An 18,666-nucleotide genomic window follows, 5' to 3' on the forward strand; every position below is an offset into this window, starting at 1 on the left:
TAGACATCTACTTTCTCCATTCACGGTTCAAAGAGCTGCCTCCACTGCACTTCTGAGACCCACACCCACTTTTACCCAGACCTTGCAGTGCTCTTCTTCCTTCACTAATGTGCTCTCTGGTCAGTCTCCTTCCTCCTTTGTTTATTTATTTGTTCAAAAACTATTTATTGAGCAGGTCTTCTTATGCTGAATGAGGTAGGTGCAGGATGTAGGATGAAGTGCAAGAAGAAATAAATCCTGCACTCTGGGGATTTATAGTCTACTGGAAGAGGCAGACATACCTGAATGAATAAACAAATGAGATACTGAAAAGCTTTGGGTAGTTAGAAAGGTGGTTGGGGAAGGCTCCTTTGGGGAGGTAATTTGTGTACTATATCCTGAATGAGGAATTAGCCCTATGGGCTGAAAGTAGGATATTTCAGGCAGAGGAAGCCAAGAGTCCTAAGGCCTTGAGGTAGAAATGAGCTAAAGTACTCCCAGCTGGAAGGCTATGATCAAAGAATGGAATGAAAAGAGAGAGGCCAGAGAGATAAATAAGCAGTGTACCACTGATACAGTTATAACAACCTGGTTATTAAATAACAGTAAAGGAGTAAAGGGAAGGCTAGATAATATAGGCATGCCATTTATACAGCTTTGCCAGGAAGCTGCAGTTAACACTCTCCAAGTCTGTTCCCCAAAGATTGATGGGGAAAAGGACTGGACAAAGGCAGCTTAGATGCATGCCCAGTAAGGTATGAGTGGCATGGGAAGATGCTTACCTGTCAGTCACACCTGGGAACAAGTCAGTGGCCAGAACAGGCATGGCCACTGCAAGGGCACAAAATCTGAATATTTACACTCCTAAACAAAGGAAGTTCCCTCTCTTGCCTCTTGGCTCTTGGCCCTCTTGCACTCCTGGTTCTTCTGTTGCAGGGGGATATTCCCCTGTATTCACCCACGTGGCCCAAGACCATGTGGACTCCACACAGCGGACTGATGGACTAAATCCAGCCTGATGCTCTGCCGGACTCAGCTTCACCATGGAACAAAAACTCTGGACACTGGCCCGCTTCTAGCTTTGCTGGACCCCCCAGCTAGCCCTTTTTCGGGACTGGCTTAAGGGAACTGGGACTTTGCAACCCAAGAGAAATGACTCCATGAAAATAAAATATTTTACCACATCTTATTCTTCAGAATTGCCCCAAAAGCCCCACTCTCACTAGTGATAGAGAAATTGGACCCTCCCATTTCTCCACTGATACCATCTCAGGGTCCTGTGTGTCCTAATAAGGAGTTTTCAGTTTCTTGTCATGGGAAGCCATTAGAGTACAAGCAGGGGACTAATATGATCCATCACTTTTCTTTGGAGGCAGTAACTTTTTCCACATACACTTTACTCAAATTCACCGTTTATTTTTTACCCCGATTTGTTTTTCTCTCCCAACTTGTAAAACAAAAATATCTCCCTGAACTCTCCTGTCCCTCCCAACTGCTGACCTCACATCCTCTGGCAGCTTCTCCACAAGACTACCTTCCCTCTATCTAGATTGCTCACCTTCTATTACCTTCCCTTTCACTTGGCTTACACCTTCTCTTCAGGTCTTTGCTTAAAAGTTATTTCCTCAAGGAGACATTTCCTGACCTCAAAGTTGGAAAGTTTCTTTGCTCTGTTCCTAGTCCTGTACTTTCCCAGCACATCACTCCTCACACCTTGTTGTAAATTACCCACTTACCATCTGCTTTCTCCCCTGTGCTCCATGAAAACAGAGACTCGTTTTCTTAGTCATCACTATATCCCCAGCATCTGAAACACAATACTCAATAAATAGTTGCTGACTTCCCCTGGCCGGTTTGGCTCAGCGGTTAGAGCGTTGGCCTGCGGACCGGAGCGTCCCTGGTTCGGTTCCACTAAAGGCACATACCTTGGCTGCAGTTTGTCCCTGCCCTGGGGTCGTGTGGGTAGCAACCACTGGATGTTTCTCTCTCTTCCCTTCTCTCTCTCTCCTGCTCTATCTGAAGATAAATGCAAAGAATGTTCTCGGGTGAGAATAAAATAAAAAAACAGTTGCTGAATAAATCTACAAATGATATTCAGTCATTTGGTAACTTGCAACGGCAATAAATTGTTGAAGTGAAGACTATATGCGATGACAGTGTTTTTTGGAATCCCAAAGGTTTCTGTTAACTCTGCATATAAATTATTAAATTAAGAAATGAACAGCAGGTAATGAACTTACACTGAAGGCAGTGGACACAGGAGATTGGATAACTGGCAGATTTCTGACCTTATTCTCCAAAGGAGCTAACTCCCCACCCAGAGCCTCTACAACAGCCCAGACTGACTCATTCTATTGAGGATATCTCTGTCTACTTCAGGCCATAATTCAAATACAGAAGCTTTGGGATAACAGTCTTGCCTGAGGGAGTTCAGTCTCTTTGGAGTGGGGTTTATCCCCGGATCCTAGTTTCCACAAGAGTGTGGAGGGCTGCCTTCCTAAATAACCTCCTCTTCTCTCTGACCCTGGTCTTCACTGTGGAATCTTGGGTATATACAGCAGGGACCAAATGCCATAAGAGTTAGGACTCTAAAGTCACATAGTCTGGGCTCCATTCCCAGACAAATTACTTTGCCTAGTCTCAAAGCTTCCTTTTCCTCTTCTGATATACATGCCTCATCCACAGAGGCAGTGAGAGGAGAACGAGATCATGAAAACAAAGCTCTTTAGCACTATGCCTGGTGCACAGTGATTTGCTCAGTAACTATTACCATTATTAGTACATTAGAGTGTAAGAGAAAATCGGTCATCTAGGGATAACTCCTCCCTCCAGAGTTTCTCAGACTATAAAGAGAAGGCACAAATGTTAGTTGAAACTAACTCCCCAAAGAGTCCTTAGATTCTGAGTTACCAAGTTTACTCGATATCATTATATTACGACACCTCCATAACCAACTCACTTTAGAATGTGGGGGAGGAAGAAACTTTCCTCTGCTCTCACGGTTCTTTCAGCTGGCCTAATAACAAAATAGGCATGAGACAGATTAGCAAGAGAAAATAATCAAACTTAATTACATACATATGTATGGGAACCCTGCATAAATGAGTCAGAGATTCCATATATACGAGAGGTTCAGAGACAAAAAGGGAAATTGAGGCATATAAGATATTTTGAATGCACCTTGGCACTTCAGAAGGTAATTTCAGGGATAACACATATTCAGTAATGATCATTTTGCCCTACCAGGTAAAAAGGCATTTCTGATGTTAACTGTTATCTTGGGCCAGGCTCCTAATTTAAATTCTTCTAGGTAGTTAAGGTTGGGATAGCAGAAATTTCTCCTGAGCCCTCAGGGTCTCAATTGACTTAAATTAAAATAACCCACAACACTGAGGCACATCCTGGGGTGGCTTGTTCTGAATCCCTACAGGCGCTTAGGCTGCATCCCTTCTGTCTCTGGAGCCTTTGGTAATCTCTGGAATTCAACTCTCAAGTACAGATACGTGACTTCATAGGGACCAAAGATGATTTTGTGCCAACTTTTACTGGTTTCCTTGACAATGACAACTTTCAGATGTCCAGTAGGCATCAGGATATTAGCTAGCAAAGACACTGCCCATTCTGCACGGGGGAGCCTGAATTTCAGTTGTGCAAATATAAAGACTCTCTTTTGAAAAAGACATGTTTTATATGTGCTTAAGAATCAAATTTAGCCCTGGCCGGTTTGGCTCAGTGGTTGGAGCGTTGGCCTGCGGTACAGAGAGACCCGGGTTCGGTTCCCGCTAAGGGCACGTACCTCGGTTGCAGTTTGTCCCCGACCCTGGTTGGTTGTGCAGGTGGCAGCCACTCGATGTGTCCCTTCACATCGATGTTTCTCTCTCTCTCTCTCCCTCTCTCTCCCTCCCGCTCTATCTGAACAAAAAATGGAAAAATGTCCTCGGGTGAGGATAAAAAAAAAAGAATCAGATTTAGGTTTTAGAAAGAAAGGGTTAGAATGTCACTATTCTGACTTCTGGAAGACAAGAGTTTCAAAAGAGAGTTGGTGATCCATGGGATGGTGGTGAGAGAGATGCAGGGTCAGGAACTCCTAGGTTTTGAAATGGACAGTGAGTTTCAGTAAAGCAGGTTTGGAGAAGATGAAGACATTTTTTTTTTTTTTTTTTGGCATATAATGAATTTGAGTTGTCCATGAGTCATCCAAGTGGCAATACTGAGTACTATATATAAAATTTATACATTTGTATGTTCATAGAAAAAATTCTGAAAGGACACATATCAAGTCTTTAATAGTAATTATCTCGGAGTGCTAGTGATACCATTGTAATTAGCTAATTATTAATAATAGGAAAGGAGCAAAGGGGAGAATCAGACATTATAGGCATGTCATTTGGGCAGCGACACCCAAAAGGTCACACTCCCCAGGGAACACTAGCCCAATCCCTGCAGAATCACTGGGGAAAGGGGTCCAACATAGGGGAGATAGATGTATGCCCAGTGAAGTTGGGGTGAGATAGGGAAGGTACTTGCCTGTTAGTCACAGCTGGGAACAGAGATCATTGGCTGAAATGGGTGGAGCCACTGTAAACTCTAGGAAATTTGGGAATACATAATCCCCTAAACAAAGGAGTTCTCTCTCTTGTTGCTCTTGGCTCTCTTGCATTCACCCATATGGCCCACAGCCATGTGGACCTCACAGGCAATGGACTGATGGACTGCAGCTGGAAACACAAACTAAGCTAGTCTTATGCTGGATCGAACTGCTTCAATACGGAATGGAAACTCTAGACACTGGCTTTTATTTTAGCTCTATTAAAAGCAAAATGGCACTTCTTCTACGGTGGGACTGGGGAAAATGGGACTTTGGAAACTCAGGGATTTAATACCACACAAATAAAAATCACTCATTCTGCCTTGGCCGGTTTGGCTCAGCGGTTAGAGCGTCGGCCTGTGGTCCAGAGAGACCCGGGTTAGGTCCCCGCTAAGGGCATGTACCTCGGTTGCGCTATGTCCCCCGGCCCTGGTTGGGTCATGTGGGTGGCAACCACTCGATGTGTCCCTTTCACGTCGATGTTTCTCTCTCTCTTCCTCCCACTCTATCTGAACAAAATATGGAAAAATGTCCTCGGGTGAGGATAAAAAATAAATTAATTAATAAAATAAAAATCAGCCCTGGCCGGTTTGGCTCAGCGGTTGGAGCGTCGGCCTGTGGTACAGAAAGACCCGGGTTCGGTTCCCGCTAAGGGCATGTACCTCGGTTGCAGTTTGTCCCCGACCCTGGTTGGTTGTGCGGGTGTGTCCCTTCACATCGATGTTTCTCTCTCTCTCTTTCTCTCTCTCCCTCCCGCTCTATCTGAACAAAAAATGGAAAAATGTCCTTGGGTGAGGATAAAAAAAAAAAAGTCACTCATTCTCCTGTGTGAGTCTCAGAAAAAAAAATTTTTTTTTTTTGGTACGTGCCCCTAGCAGGAACTGAATCTGGGACTCTCTGGTCCACAGGCCGACACTCCAACCGCTGAGCCAAACTGGCCAGGGCTCAGAAAATTCTTTTTCTCCTAGGAGCAACAGGTAGGGATGAGGACCTCCCCCTCCCAGTAACAATAGGATTATGGGTGATATAATTCTCTTTAGTATACATATAATTTTGATTTATGATGAACATGTATTATTTATACATAAAGGAAGCATTTGAGGCACCCCTGTGTTGCCCAGGGCACCTATCCTAACTCGCTTGCTCTTACCTACTTCCCAGTATGTTTCCTGTCCATTCAAGATTTTTCTGGAATCTAACCTCAGGACTTTCTGTTCCCATGAAGACTCTCTTATTCCTCAGACCAGATTCCAAACACAGTCTTTTGGCCTTGGCACTGTTTCTTTATTCTAGTACAACGTGGGCTCTCCCTCTGGCCACGTTGCTGTTGGACACCCTGAATAATAGAGAAAATATGCTGGAATACACAGAAAGGTGCTCTTTCCTTTGATGTAGTATTTCACTTTGTGGAACTTTTTATGACTTTTGAGAATTTGGAGAGAGAAAGGTCACAAGGACATAGTAAAGGTCTGGAATAATATAACAAACTTATGAAGTATATGAAAGGACAAGTCTTATTTAAATTTTTTTTTTTTTTTTTTTGGTACGTACCCCTAGCGGGAACCAAACCTGGGACTCTCTGGTCTGCAGGCCAATGCTCCAACAGCTGAGCCAAAGTGGCCAGGGCTTAATTTTAAAATGAACTAGATAACACACTCTTCTCCATCTCCACTGAGGAAAGACAAAAAAAAACAAAAAACAAGGCTAGTTTCAGAAAAAGGGATTCTGATTAGATCAGCAATTTTTACACTTTTGGCTATGAAACTTTTCCTTTTAATAAAACAGAACCTGGGAGCCCAATATATGAAATAGGAAAAAAGAGGAATGGTGCCTATTGAAGCCTGAGTGGGGATTGCTTATGTCTGCCAGCTCTTTCTCCCCTCAGAGGATTTGCCAAGGCAGTTTGAAAACCAGTGGTTTAAATCAAGAGTCAACAAACTATAGCCAACTGTCAGTTTTTGTACAGACCACGAGCTAAGAATTTTTTTTTCCCATTTTTAAATGGCTAAGGAAAAAAGAATTACTTTATGTGACATACACAAATTGCATGACATTTAAATTTTAGTGTTCATAAATAAAGTTTTATTGGAACACAGCCACACTCATTTGTCTATGGCTGCTCTTGCATGACAATGGCTGAGGTAAGTAGTTGCATTAGAGATCTTATGTTAGGTAAAGCCTAAAATATTTACTGGTCCTTTGCAGGAAATGTTTGCCAAACTCTAGTTTAGATAAAAGGCTTTATGATACTGTACTGTTTTTGTTTTTTGTTCTATTATTATTTTTAATCCTCACTCAAGGATATTTTTTTCTTTTATCTTCAGATACAGTGGGAGGGGGGGAGAGAGAGAGAGAGAGAAACATTGACATGAGAGAGACACATCGACTGGCTGCCTCCCGCGGGTCAGGGGGTCAGGGACTGGACTGCAACTGAGGTACGTGCCCTTGATCAGAATCAAACCCACAACTCATTGGTCCATGGGTCGACACTCTTCTGCTAAGCCAAACTGGCCAGGACTTATAATTGTTGTTTTTAATCCTCAAACAAGAATATTTTTTCCATTGGTTTTTAAAAAGAGTGGAAGGGCCCTGGCCAGTTTGACTCAGTGGTTAAAGCGTCGGCCTGCAGTCCAGAGAAACCTGGGTTCGGCTCCCGCTAAGGGCATGTACCTCGGTTGCAGATTGTCCCCAGCCCTGGCTGGGTCATGCGGGAGGCAGCCACTCAATGTGTCCCTTTCAGATAGATGTTTCTCTCTCTCTTCTTCTCTCTCCCTCCCACTCTATCAAAAAAAAAAAAGTGGAAGGGAGGGGAGGGAGGAGAGGAGGGAGGGGGAGAGAGGGAGGAAGAGAGACACATTGATTGGTTGCCTTCCGCACCCACCCTGACTGGAGCTGGGGATTGAACCTGCAACCCAGGTATATGCCCTTGACCAGGAATCAAACTGGAGACCCTTCAGTTTGCAGGCCGACTTTCTGACCACAGAACCAAACCGGCCAGGGCAATACTGTACTGTTTTTAATATGTGGTAAACCATTTATGTGATATTTCCCTTTTGAAGGCATTAAAGTTAGGCTAGGTTGTGGTTGAAAAGAGGTCCTGTTTGTATAGAGGAGAATGACTGGTCTCAAACCTCCCAGGATCCCTGAAAGTCTGTCCCTTCCAGCCCTGGGAGACTGTGGTTTCATCCTAGGGCTCCAGTCAGTCGCCTGCAGATGGCTAAAGGGAAAAGAAGGCAATTACCTGGCAGTATGCCAAATCCCTAATCCCCCTCCCTTCTCAGTTTGGACTTGAATTCCTGGCAATTAAGAGGAGGATTTCCTTCAGAAGAATACGATTGCAGTAAAGCTCTGGACAGCCAGTCACTAGATTTCACAAGGTGGGAAAACATTCGTGATTTGGGAAGAGGAAAGAAAACCCAATCTTAAGAACTGATAAGAGATGGAGGAAAGTGCTGAGGAAGACTATGAGAAAGAGAAAAGCACATCTAGAATAAGTGGAGAATAATAGCAAAATCTTAAGATCAATTAATGCTTTCTTTGAAATTATTACCTATCATTTAAGATCAAATCAGATCAGCTGCATTAAGACTTAGGACAACTCTTTTATCTCCAATCTAGCATTTCACAAACATGTTTCTCTGATATATTAAACAGGTGGAAGCTGGAGTTATATTCTGTCACCATAATTCTTCTGTGATTCTTGTTCTTCTGATATAAAATGGGGATGAGACCTTAATACTCTTGGGGCCAGTCCGCCGGTGTGGCTCAGTGGTTGAGTGTTGATTCCTGGTCAGGGCACATGCTCAGATTGTGGGCCAAATACCCAGTGGGGGTCATGCAGGAGGCAGCCAATCCATGTTCTCTCTCATCAATGTTTCTCTCCCTTCCTCTCTCTCTAAAATCAATAAAGAAAAAAATGTACTACTGGGGCCAGAGAAGCTTTCCCCTTACCTCTTTAATTCTTCCAGCTGGTCAAATAAGCCAAAGGACATACAGCAGATTAACAAGAGAAAAATCAAATTTTAATTCTTGCACACGGGAATTCACATAAGTATAAAAATTCCAGTGAGGCAAAATGAGGTATTTATGTCATTTTAGACTAAGGAGGGGGCAGTAGGCAATTCACAGGTAGATGAGAAAGAGCAAACATTTGGTAAACAAATTCTTACAGGGCCACCCAGAAACAATGGGACACAAAGGGGAATCTAGGGAACAGATTTTTGCTTGGCTTCTCCCTGTCCGAGGCACTTTCCTCATGTGTTAAGGCTAATATGTTGTTTCCTTTCCTGGGGCAGGTTTTTCTATCTGCATCTCTTTAGGTAAGTAAGGGGGAGGTAATAAACTCTTCTAGAGTTTGTTGGGCTTTCATTGTTTTCAGCTTGAAATAATGTGCATGCCAGGGTGGCACTTTCTGGGAGATTCACTTCAAAATCATGGGGTGATTTCTCAGCCTAAAGTGTAGTAGTGACTAGTAACTGGGGACTAAGGTAGGGCATGTGTGGGGAACTAATAAATCTCAAATTATTTGTTCATTTATACTTTACACTTCCCACTTTGTTCTTTAGTGGAAAAGGCTTGGTGATTATGGTGGTAAACCACAAGCTATAAAACAATATATACCCCTCATGATCTCTGCAGGGAAAAACAAACAACAGCAAATAGCCAGTTATCATAGCTTAAAATAAAGTATATATTGTGGTAGTTTCTGACTATAGCTTCATTTATTTTACATTAAAAAAAAAATACATGTGAAAAGTAATATAGGCACATGACTTTTCAAAAATAATACAGAAAGGAAAGAAAAGCAAGTCTTTTTATCCTCTGATCCCCAAATCTCCAATCCCTCTCTCCAAAGTTGGCAACTGTTGATAGTTCCTTGTATATGGATCCAGTGGAAAAAAATATACATATCCTTTCAAAAAATTTACAAATGATTTTGCACTGTTCTGCACTTTGCTTTTCCCACTAAATAACATATCTTGGAGATCTTTCTATAATTTAATGGCAGCTTTTGGACATATTATTTACTAGCCCCTATTTATGAGATATTGTGGTTGTTTCTGGTTTTACTATTATAACCTGCAACCATGCCATATCGAGACAACACTTTAACCAACTGAGCTACCTGCCCAGAGAGCATTTTTCCTTTTAATAGCTATTTAAAATGCCCTCCAAAAAGCTTCTGCCAGTTAATACTCCCACCTACATTGCAAAGCTGCTTTCCTACACTCCAGCCAACACTGAATGTTACTATTATAATTTAACTTTGGATAAGGTATACCTTTTCTTATGATTACTAATCATTTGGACACTCTTTCTGGGATTACCTGTTATTTGTATTTTTTTTTTTTTTTTTTTAATTTTTATTGCTGGGCCAGTAGGGCTCAGTGGTTGAGCTTTAACACATGCATCAAGAGGTTGCTGGTTCAATTCTCAGTCGGGGCACATGCCCAGATTGTAGGCCCGATCCCCAGTGAGGGGCATGCAGGAGGTGGCCAATTGATGTTCTCTCTCTCTCTTGAATGTTTCTTTACTTTTTTCTGGTACGCGCCCCTAGCGGGAACCAAACTCAGGACTCTGGTCCGCACAGGACAACGCTCCAACCACTGAGCCAAATCAGCCAGGGCATCATGAATGTTTCTATCTCTTTCTCCCTATCCCTTCCTCTCTCTCTAAAATTAATAAAGAACACAATTTTAAAAAATATTTTTATTAATTTAACCTCTGTACATGTTAAAGAAACTATCTCTTTGTTCTTTTTTTTATCCTCACCGGAGGACATCTTTTTATATTTTGTTCAGATAGAGTGGGAGGGAGAGAGAGGGAGAGAGAGAGAGAAACCTCGACATGAAAGGGACGTACCGCATTTCCTTCTGCGGTGCAGGGCGCCAGGATGGCGGTGCAAATTTCCAAGAAGAGGAAGTTTGTTGCTGATGGCATCTTCAAAGCTGAACTGAACAAATTTCTCACTTGGAAGCTGGCAGAAGATGGCTACACCGAGTTACACCAACCAGGACAGAAATTATTATTTTAGCCACCAGGACACAGTATGGGCCGACGCATTCGGGAATTGACTGCTGTGTTTCAGAAGAGGTTTGGCTTCCCTGAGGGCAATGTAGAGCTTTATGCCGAAAAGGTGGCCACAAGAGGTCTGTGTGCTATTGCCCAGGCAGAGTCTCTGCGTTACAAACTCCTCGGAGGCCTTGCGGTGCGGAGAGCCTGCTGTGGTGCTGCGGTTCATCATGGAGAGTGGGGCCAAAGGCTGTGAGGCCGTGGTGTCTGGGAAACTCCGAGGACAGAGGGCTAAATCCATGAAGTTTGTTGATGGTCTGATGATCCACAGTGGGGACCCTGTTAACTACTATGTTGACACTGCCGTGCGCCATGTGCTGCTCAGGCAAGGTGTGCTTGGCATCAAAGTGAAGATCATGCTTCCTTGGGACCGAAGTGGTAAGATAGGCCCTAAGAAGCCGCTGCCTGACCATGTGAGCATTGTGGAACCCAAAGCTGAGGTACTGCCCACCACGCCCATCTCAGAACAGAAGGGTGGGAAGCCAGAGCCGCCTGCCATGCCCCAGCCAGTACCCACAGCGTAACAGGGTCTCCTTGGCAGCTGGATCTGGAGTCTGGATGTTGCTCTATAAAGACCTTTAATAAAAGCTTTTTAAAAGATACATGGCCTGACTAGACTGTACATCCAGTATTCAGACTGTCACGTCACCCTGTCAGAGCATTACTCGATTGATTTCTAGGGCTGCCTGGCTCACAATGCTTCTGTGCTTTCCTTAAAATCCTCTTGGTTTGAAGAAGTATATAAGATGAATTTATTTTCCTGGTGCGTAAGGAAATCTACATTGCACACAGAAAATAAATATACTGGTCATTATTTAAAAAAAAATAAAATAATAAATAAATAAATAAATAAAGGATATATCGAGTGGCTTCCTCCCACACAACCCAACCAGGGCTGGGGACAAACTGCAACCAAGGTATGTGCCCTTAGCGGGAACCGAATCTGGGTCTCCCTGGACTGCAGACCAGCGCTCTAACCGTTGAGCCAAACTGACCAGGGCTCTCTTTGTTCTATTTTGACTATTTCATACTATTTTTGCCATATAACTTTGTTTTTATAAGTTTTGTTTTGTTTTGTTTTGTTTTGTTTTGTTTTTAAGAGAGAGAGGAAAGGAGAGGGAGAGATAAGAAACTTCAGTGTGAGAAACATCAATCAGCTGCCTCCTGCCTGCCGCCTACTGGGAATGGAGCCCATAACCCAGGCATGTGCCCTGACTGGGAATCGAACTGGGACCTCTCAGTACATGGGATGACGCTGAATCCACTAAGCTACACTGGCTGGGATTTTAAAATATTTTTTAAATTGATTTTTAGAGAAAGAGGAAGGGGAGGAGAGAGAGAGAGAGAGAGAGAGAGAGAGAGAGAGAGAGAACATCCACTGGCTGCCTCATGCACACCCCCTACTGGGGATGGAGTCCACAACCAGAGCATGTACCCTGACCAGGAATGTAATTGGCAACCTTTTGGTGCATGGAATGATGCCCAGTAGAGTTGCACCAGCTGGAGCACCATACAACTTTTTAAAAGAAATGCTTTTATTGATTTTTTTTTTTTAGAGAGAGAGATAGAAACATCAATCGGCCGCCTCCTGCACGTCTCCCACCTGGGATGGAACCTGCAACCCAACCTGGGCATGTGCCCAGTCGAGAAATTGAACTAGAACCTCTCAGTCCATGGGACGATGCTCAATCCACTGAGCCACACCAGCCAAACTAAGTTTTTTGTGTTTTTTTTTTAACCTTACCCAAGGACATTTTTCCATTTTTTGTTCAGATAGAGTGGGAGGGAGAGAGAGAGAGAGAAACATCGACATGAAAAGGACACATCGAGTGGTCGCCATCCACCGACCCAACTAGGGCTGGGGACAAACCGCAACTGAGGTATGTGCCCCCGGCGGGAACTAAACCCGGGTCTCTCCAGACCACAGGCTGACGCTCTAACCGCTGAGCCAAACCAGCCAGGGCGGGAAAAATATTTTTGATGGCACAACAAGAAATTTTGATTCAGCAATGAATTCAACTTTTTAAAACTGGAGAGTATTTCTGGGCCGGTGTGGTTCAGTGGATGGTTCTGGTTCAATTCCCGGTTTGGGAACATGCTCGGGTTTTGGGCTCAGGCCCCGGTGCGGGACGTGCAGGAGGCAGCCAATCGATGTTTCTATCTATCTCTCCCTTCCTCTCTCTCTAAAAATTAATAAAAATATATTTAAAAACAAAACAAAAACTGGAGAGTATTATTATAAGTGAAGTAAGCCAGTCAGAGAAAGACAAGTTACATAACATTTCACTTATATGTGGAACTTAACTAAACAAAATACACTAATAAACAAAACAGAAACAGACTCATAGAGACAGAGAACAGACTGACAGCTGTCAAAAGGGGAGCAGGGTTAGGAGGCTGGGTGAAAAAGATGAAGGAATTAAGCAAAACACAAAACAAAAAACCCTTCATAGATACAGATAACCGTATGGTGAGTACCAGAGGGAAAAGGGGTAAGGGGAGGTAGAAGAGGGTAAAGGTAGGAACAAGTGGTGATGTACTTGACTTGGGATGGTGAACACACAATACAATATACAGATGATGTGTTATAGAATTGTAACCTGAAACCTATATAATTTTATTAATGAATGTCACCCCAATAAATTAAAAATAAAATAAAACTCTGTTGGTCAACATTTTCTGAAGCAAATCAAATGTTTTTGCATTCAAATATGAGTCAACGGCAGGCAGTAACAATCTCTAAACCACGACCTCAACAATCCTAATTTCCTTTCTCACGTTTGAAACATGATTGTTAAAAAAGACTTTCTCTAAGCCCTAGGTGGGTGGCTCAGTTGTTTGCAGCATCATCCCATACACCAAAAGGTCATGGGTTCGATTCCTGGTCAGGGCACATACCTAGGTTGTAGGTTCTCAGGGCATGTGTGGGAGGCAATCGATTGATGTCTCCCTCTCTCTCTCTCTCTAAATATTACCCTAGGGTGAGGATTTAAAAAAATTTTTCTCTAAGATAGTTTATTAAGGTTACACTAGCTGCTGAAACAAACAAAAATATCTCTTAGGTTGAATCATATTATCATTTTTTTTTTTTTTATCCTCACCCGAGGACATTATTGCATTTTTTTTTTGTTCAGACAGAGCAGGAGGGAGAGAGAGGAAGAGAGAGAGAGAGAAACATCGATGTGAAGGGACACATCGAGTGGTTGCCACCCGCACGACCAACCAGGGCCGGGGACAAACTGCAACCGAGGTACATGCCCTCAGCGGGAACCGAACCCGGGTCTCTCTGTACCTCAGGCCGACGCTCTAACCGCTGAGCCAAACCGGCCAGGGCCATATTATCATTTTTATAGGTAAAAATAAAATATCAGTAATTTCATGTTTCAAGCTAATATAATAACCCAAATGTAACAAAAGTTTTTCTTTCTCTATGTCCAAAATGGATGTTCCTGATCAGTGGGTGTCTGTCCTCTAAGTCAGTGGTGGTGTTTCAGAGCAACAGGTTTTTACCTTAGCTTCTATATATTAATACCTGGTTCCCAAGACTACTGTTTGTCTGCATCAACATCAGGGGTGGGGCAGAATAGGGCACTTCCAAGTGATGTACGGTACCACCACTACCATTCCATTGGCTAGAACTCAGTCACATCTAAGTACAAGGAAGGCTGAGGAATATAGTCTAGCTGTATACCCAGAAATAAAAGAAATGGGTCAGGTAAAAGGCTGGCTGGTGGCTACCATAGGTTTCCTAGTCCCTCCCATTGACTTCACCCCTGCAATACATAACTGTTGGGTCTTCTTGTTTTCAAGTAGAACAGAGTTTGAATAACAATACTTTTATTTGTTCAGTTTATAATGAATTATTGCATAAATTATCTGAGTTTGCAAGAGCCCAATGAGATAATTATTTTTTTTAATTTCATTAATTTATTTTTGTTACAGATGTTTCTTTTCCCCCCATTGACACCCGAGATAATTATTTTCATTTATAGATGAAGAAACTAAGGCTTGCAGACGGCACATGTTGACTTGTCCAAGGACATGAACTATGAAAGCAGCTCATAACCACAACGATACTAATTTATATAGTGCTTTTTGGGTTATGCAACATTTCCATGTATTTTTTTTATGACCATTAATGCAGGGATCTTCCCATTCTGACAGTCAAGTTTGTGGCCTCCATCTTGCCCTGCTGGTTATTAGCATGTTGCTGGCCCAGCATATTTAGTACCTGGGCTGGAAACCAAGGCCTTCTCTGCTTCTTGGCTCAGGTTAGGAAGACAGGAGTTTTGAGGCCCTAAGAATTCATATGAATGTTTACATATACTTCTATAACGCAGTACGGCTCTCCAAATTGCCAAAAGCGCAAAGGATGTTGGAAAGCAGTTTTAGGGTAGGGATATGGGGTATAATGGGGTGCAGCTATATTTACAACTCAATTACCTGCCAAGACGTAGGTCTCTGCTGTTATTTCTTCAGTGTGTAGTATCTTCTCACCAGTAGAGCAAGAGGGATGATTTCTATTCCATAAACTCAAATTCCACTTCAAAGCTTTTGCTTTAAAATTTTCTAGCCCTGGCCAGTTTGGCTCAGCGGTTGGAGCATTGGCCTGCGGTCTGGAGAGACCCGGGTTCGGTTCCCGCTAGGGGCGCGTACCTCGGTTGCAGTTTGTCCCCGGCCCTGGTTGGGTCCTGTGGGTGGCGACCACTCTATGTGTCCCTTTCTCGTCGATGTTTCTCTCTCTCTCTCCCTCCTACTCTATCTGAACAAAATGTCAAAAAAAAAAGTCCTCTAGTGAGGATAAAAAAAAAAAAAAAATTTTCTGTATTTCTCATTTTCTGTTGAGATCTCTACTTGTTGCTTCCCTGCATTCCTCCTTCTTCAAGCAAGCAGGGACTTAAATAGAAACATGAGGGGGTAGGGCAAGGGAAGAGATAAACCAAAGAACTGATATGCGTGTATGCATAACCAATAGACACAGACAAGTGTGTTGAACGGGGGAGGCAGGAGCGAGGAGGAGGGTGTCAATGGGGTAAAAAGGAGGGGTATCTGTAATACTTTTAATAATCAAATTTAATTTAAAAAATTTTAAAAAATAATAAAGCTATTTTATAACACTAAAAAAAAGAAACATGGCCCTGGCTGGATTGGCTCAGCGGTTGGAGCGTCGGCTTGCAGACCAGAGTCCTGGGTTCAGTTCCTGGTAGGGGCACTAACCAAAAAAAAAAGAAAAAGAAACATGACTGTCTTCATCAGGAGGGTTTGAGGTTCACTTTGTGAACTCCCTTAGGGCAGCAGTTGCTGTGTCTTCTTTTGAGTTCTTCTGGTTACCTAACAAGTAACTGGCCTTTAGTGGTGTCCCAAATGTTTATTTAAGTTTTTAGAGATAAACAAATCAGAATTAAAGCAAAATAAATAGCATGTTATTGCTTTAAAAAATAAGACCTTTAATTATGATCACTTTCAAGCTCACAGAAAATATAATGAACATTCATATACCCACCACCATGTATTTTAACAAGATTCCAATTTCCAGGCTGTTAAGAAAATGTTCCAACATAGAGTAGTTTGTACTTGTCAGAATCAGAGGTATAGCTGGGGACAGAAGATGAACCAGAGCCAAGTTTTAAAAGATGGCCTTATAGCCTTAGAGAAGCAGCAAGTGGATTGACAACTCTTCAGGGACAGAGAACTGCAGAAAGTGGTCTGAAGTTTGAGCTCTGAAGACTGCTCAGCCAAGGCCTTGACAAGCATACTGAGGACCCAGAAGACAGTGGAGAGACAGAAGTTAGTTTAAACCAGAAAATACAAATGTACATTTTTAAAGAGAAGTGGGTAGAATGCAATGAAGAATCAGTACTTTTTTTTGCATTTATCTTCAGATAGAGCTGGAAGGAGAGAGGGAGGAAGAAAGAAACATCGATGTGAGAGAGACACATCAACTGGCTGCCACCCACACAACCCCATGGGGCAGGGGACAAACTGCAAACAAGGTACGTGCCCTTAGCGGGAACCGAACCCAGGACTCTGGTCCACAGGCTGGTGCTCTAACCGCTGAGCCAAACCGGCCAGGGCAGAATCAGTCCTTTTTTTTAATTTTTTTATTTATTTTTATCCTCACCCGAGGATATTTTTCCATTTTTTGTACAGATAGAGTGGGAGGGAGAGAGAGGAAGGGAGAGAGAGAGAGAGAAACATCGACGTGAAGGGACACATCGAGTGGTTGCCACCCGCACGACCAACCAGGGCCGGGGACAAACTGCAACCGAGGTACGTGCCCTTAGCGGGAACCGAACCCGGGTCTCTCCGGACCGCAGGCCGAGGCTCTACCCGCTGAGCCAAACCGGCCAGGGCAGAATCAGTACGTTTTTAAGCAGAGCTTATCTTACGTGGTTGTCACAAGTAAGTTCTTCAAATTTGCTAATCAAAATTAGATACACCAAATTCACCAGGGCTTCCCTTTCCAGACTTCGTTCTCAAGGCTCTTCAATAGGACAAGTACTTCATTTTTAGCACAAAGAACCATAACTTACCTTTTGGTTAGTTTTTTAAACAGTTCAGACTTTACACTTAAGAAAGCTGATAGCTCTATTGATGGAAGATAAAATAATACAGAGGAAAAAAATAAAAAGAAAGCTACTACTCCATGATTGAACTTGGTTTTCCCTAGGCCTGTAGGAGACAACTGAAACTGACTAGACTTTAGTATTTGTGGTCTATGTTGTTTCAGATATAAAGCTTTGACTATATCACCCTTGGCAGTCATAGGCTACTTTCATCTAAAAGTTGTTAAAAATAAAACATCCAACTTTGTATTATATAGTTTTGTCTGCAGATGTTTACATGTACTTTATGCATTTACTTCAAAATATATAAAAAAATTTTTAAATTATTTTTTAAATCCTCACTAGAGGATTATTTTATCTTCAGATAGTGGAAGGGGGAGAGAGACATCCATATCAATTACATGTCTCCCCCACGACCCTGACCAGGGCTGGGGACCAAATGGCAACCCAGATATGTGCCCTTGACCGGAACTGAACCCGTGACTCATTGGTTTGAGGGCTGATGGTCTAACCACTGAGCAACTGGCCAGGGCAAAATATCTAAATTTGAAATGTATTTACATCTCTGAACATTTATATCATTTTCTACAAACCAGTTATGACAGGTCAAGTTGGCCATTATTTCTGATTTACAAATAAGAAAATGAAGAGGGGCTGTTCACTTGCCCAGTTACATTAAAAGCAGAGGTAGGGCTCTGGCTGGTGTGGCTGTTGGTTGGACCAAAAGATGGTGGGTTTGATCCCTAGTCAGGGCAACACCGGAGGCAACTGATTTGTTGCTCTCTCAAAAATCAATAAAAAATTATCCTTGGGTGATGATTGGGGGAAAAAAAGCAGAGATGGAACTCAATGTTATACTCATTCTAACTACCCCAACCCCTTGAGTCCTTTCATTGAACTGGGTTTCAGCATGATGCTCATGGCATAGAGATTTAAGATGTTAAGTCCTATTAAAGTTGTGACTGTTAAGACTATACATGGCTGTCAAGCAGGCTGCTGTCCACGCATTCAACACCATCTTTTAGAAATGAAGATTTTCTTGCCCGGCTGGTGTAGCTTAGTGGATTGAGCATCATCCCATGGACCAAGAGGTCCTGGGTTAAATTCCCAGCCAGGGCACATGCCCAGGTTGCAGGCTGTCCCCAGTAGGAGGTGTGCATGAAGCACTTGAGAACCACATCAGTTTCTAAAAAATCAATAAAAACATATTTTAGAGAAATAAAGATTTCTCTTTGGTGTTCTATGTTCTGATTTATACCTTGCATCTACTGACTTTTTTTTTTCCAACTTGTTTTATCCCCCATTTTTTTGTTAATCCTCACCTGAGGCTTTTTCCATTGATTTGGGGTAGGGGGACAACGACACATCAGTTGGTTGCCTCCCATACCTGCCTAAGTGGAGAATGGAACCCGCAGCCCAGGTATGTGCCCTTGACTGGGAATCAAAAGCTTGATCCCCCCT

At 42.8% G+C, this 18,666-nt stretch overlaps 1 pseudogene; it reads left to right on the plus strand.

Annotated features, from left to right (window-relative positions):
• The first annotated feature begins 10,460 nt into the window (after positions 1 to 10,460).
• Positions 10,461 to 11,241, plus strand: LOC118625458 (annotated as a pseudogene).
• The last annotated feature ends 7,425 nt before the right edge of the window (positions 11,242 to 18,666 follow it).

The sequence above is a fragment of the Molossus molossus genome, unplaced genomic scaffold, assembly GCF_014108415.1.
Source record: "Molossus molossus isolate mMolMol1 unplaced genomic scaffold, mMolMol1.p scaffold_m16_p_11, whole genome shotgun sequence".
Classification (NCBI taxonomy): Eukaryota; Metazoa; Chordata; class Mammalia; order Chiroptera; family Molossidae; genus Molossus; species Molossus molossus.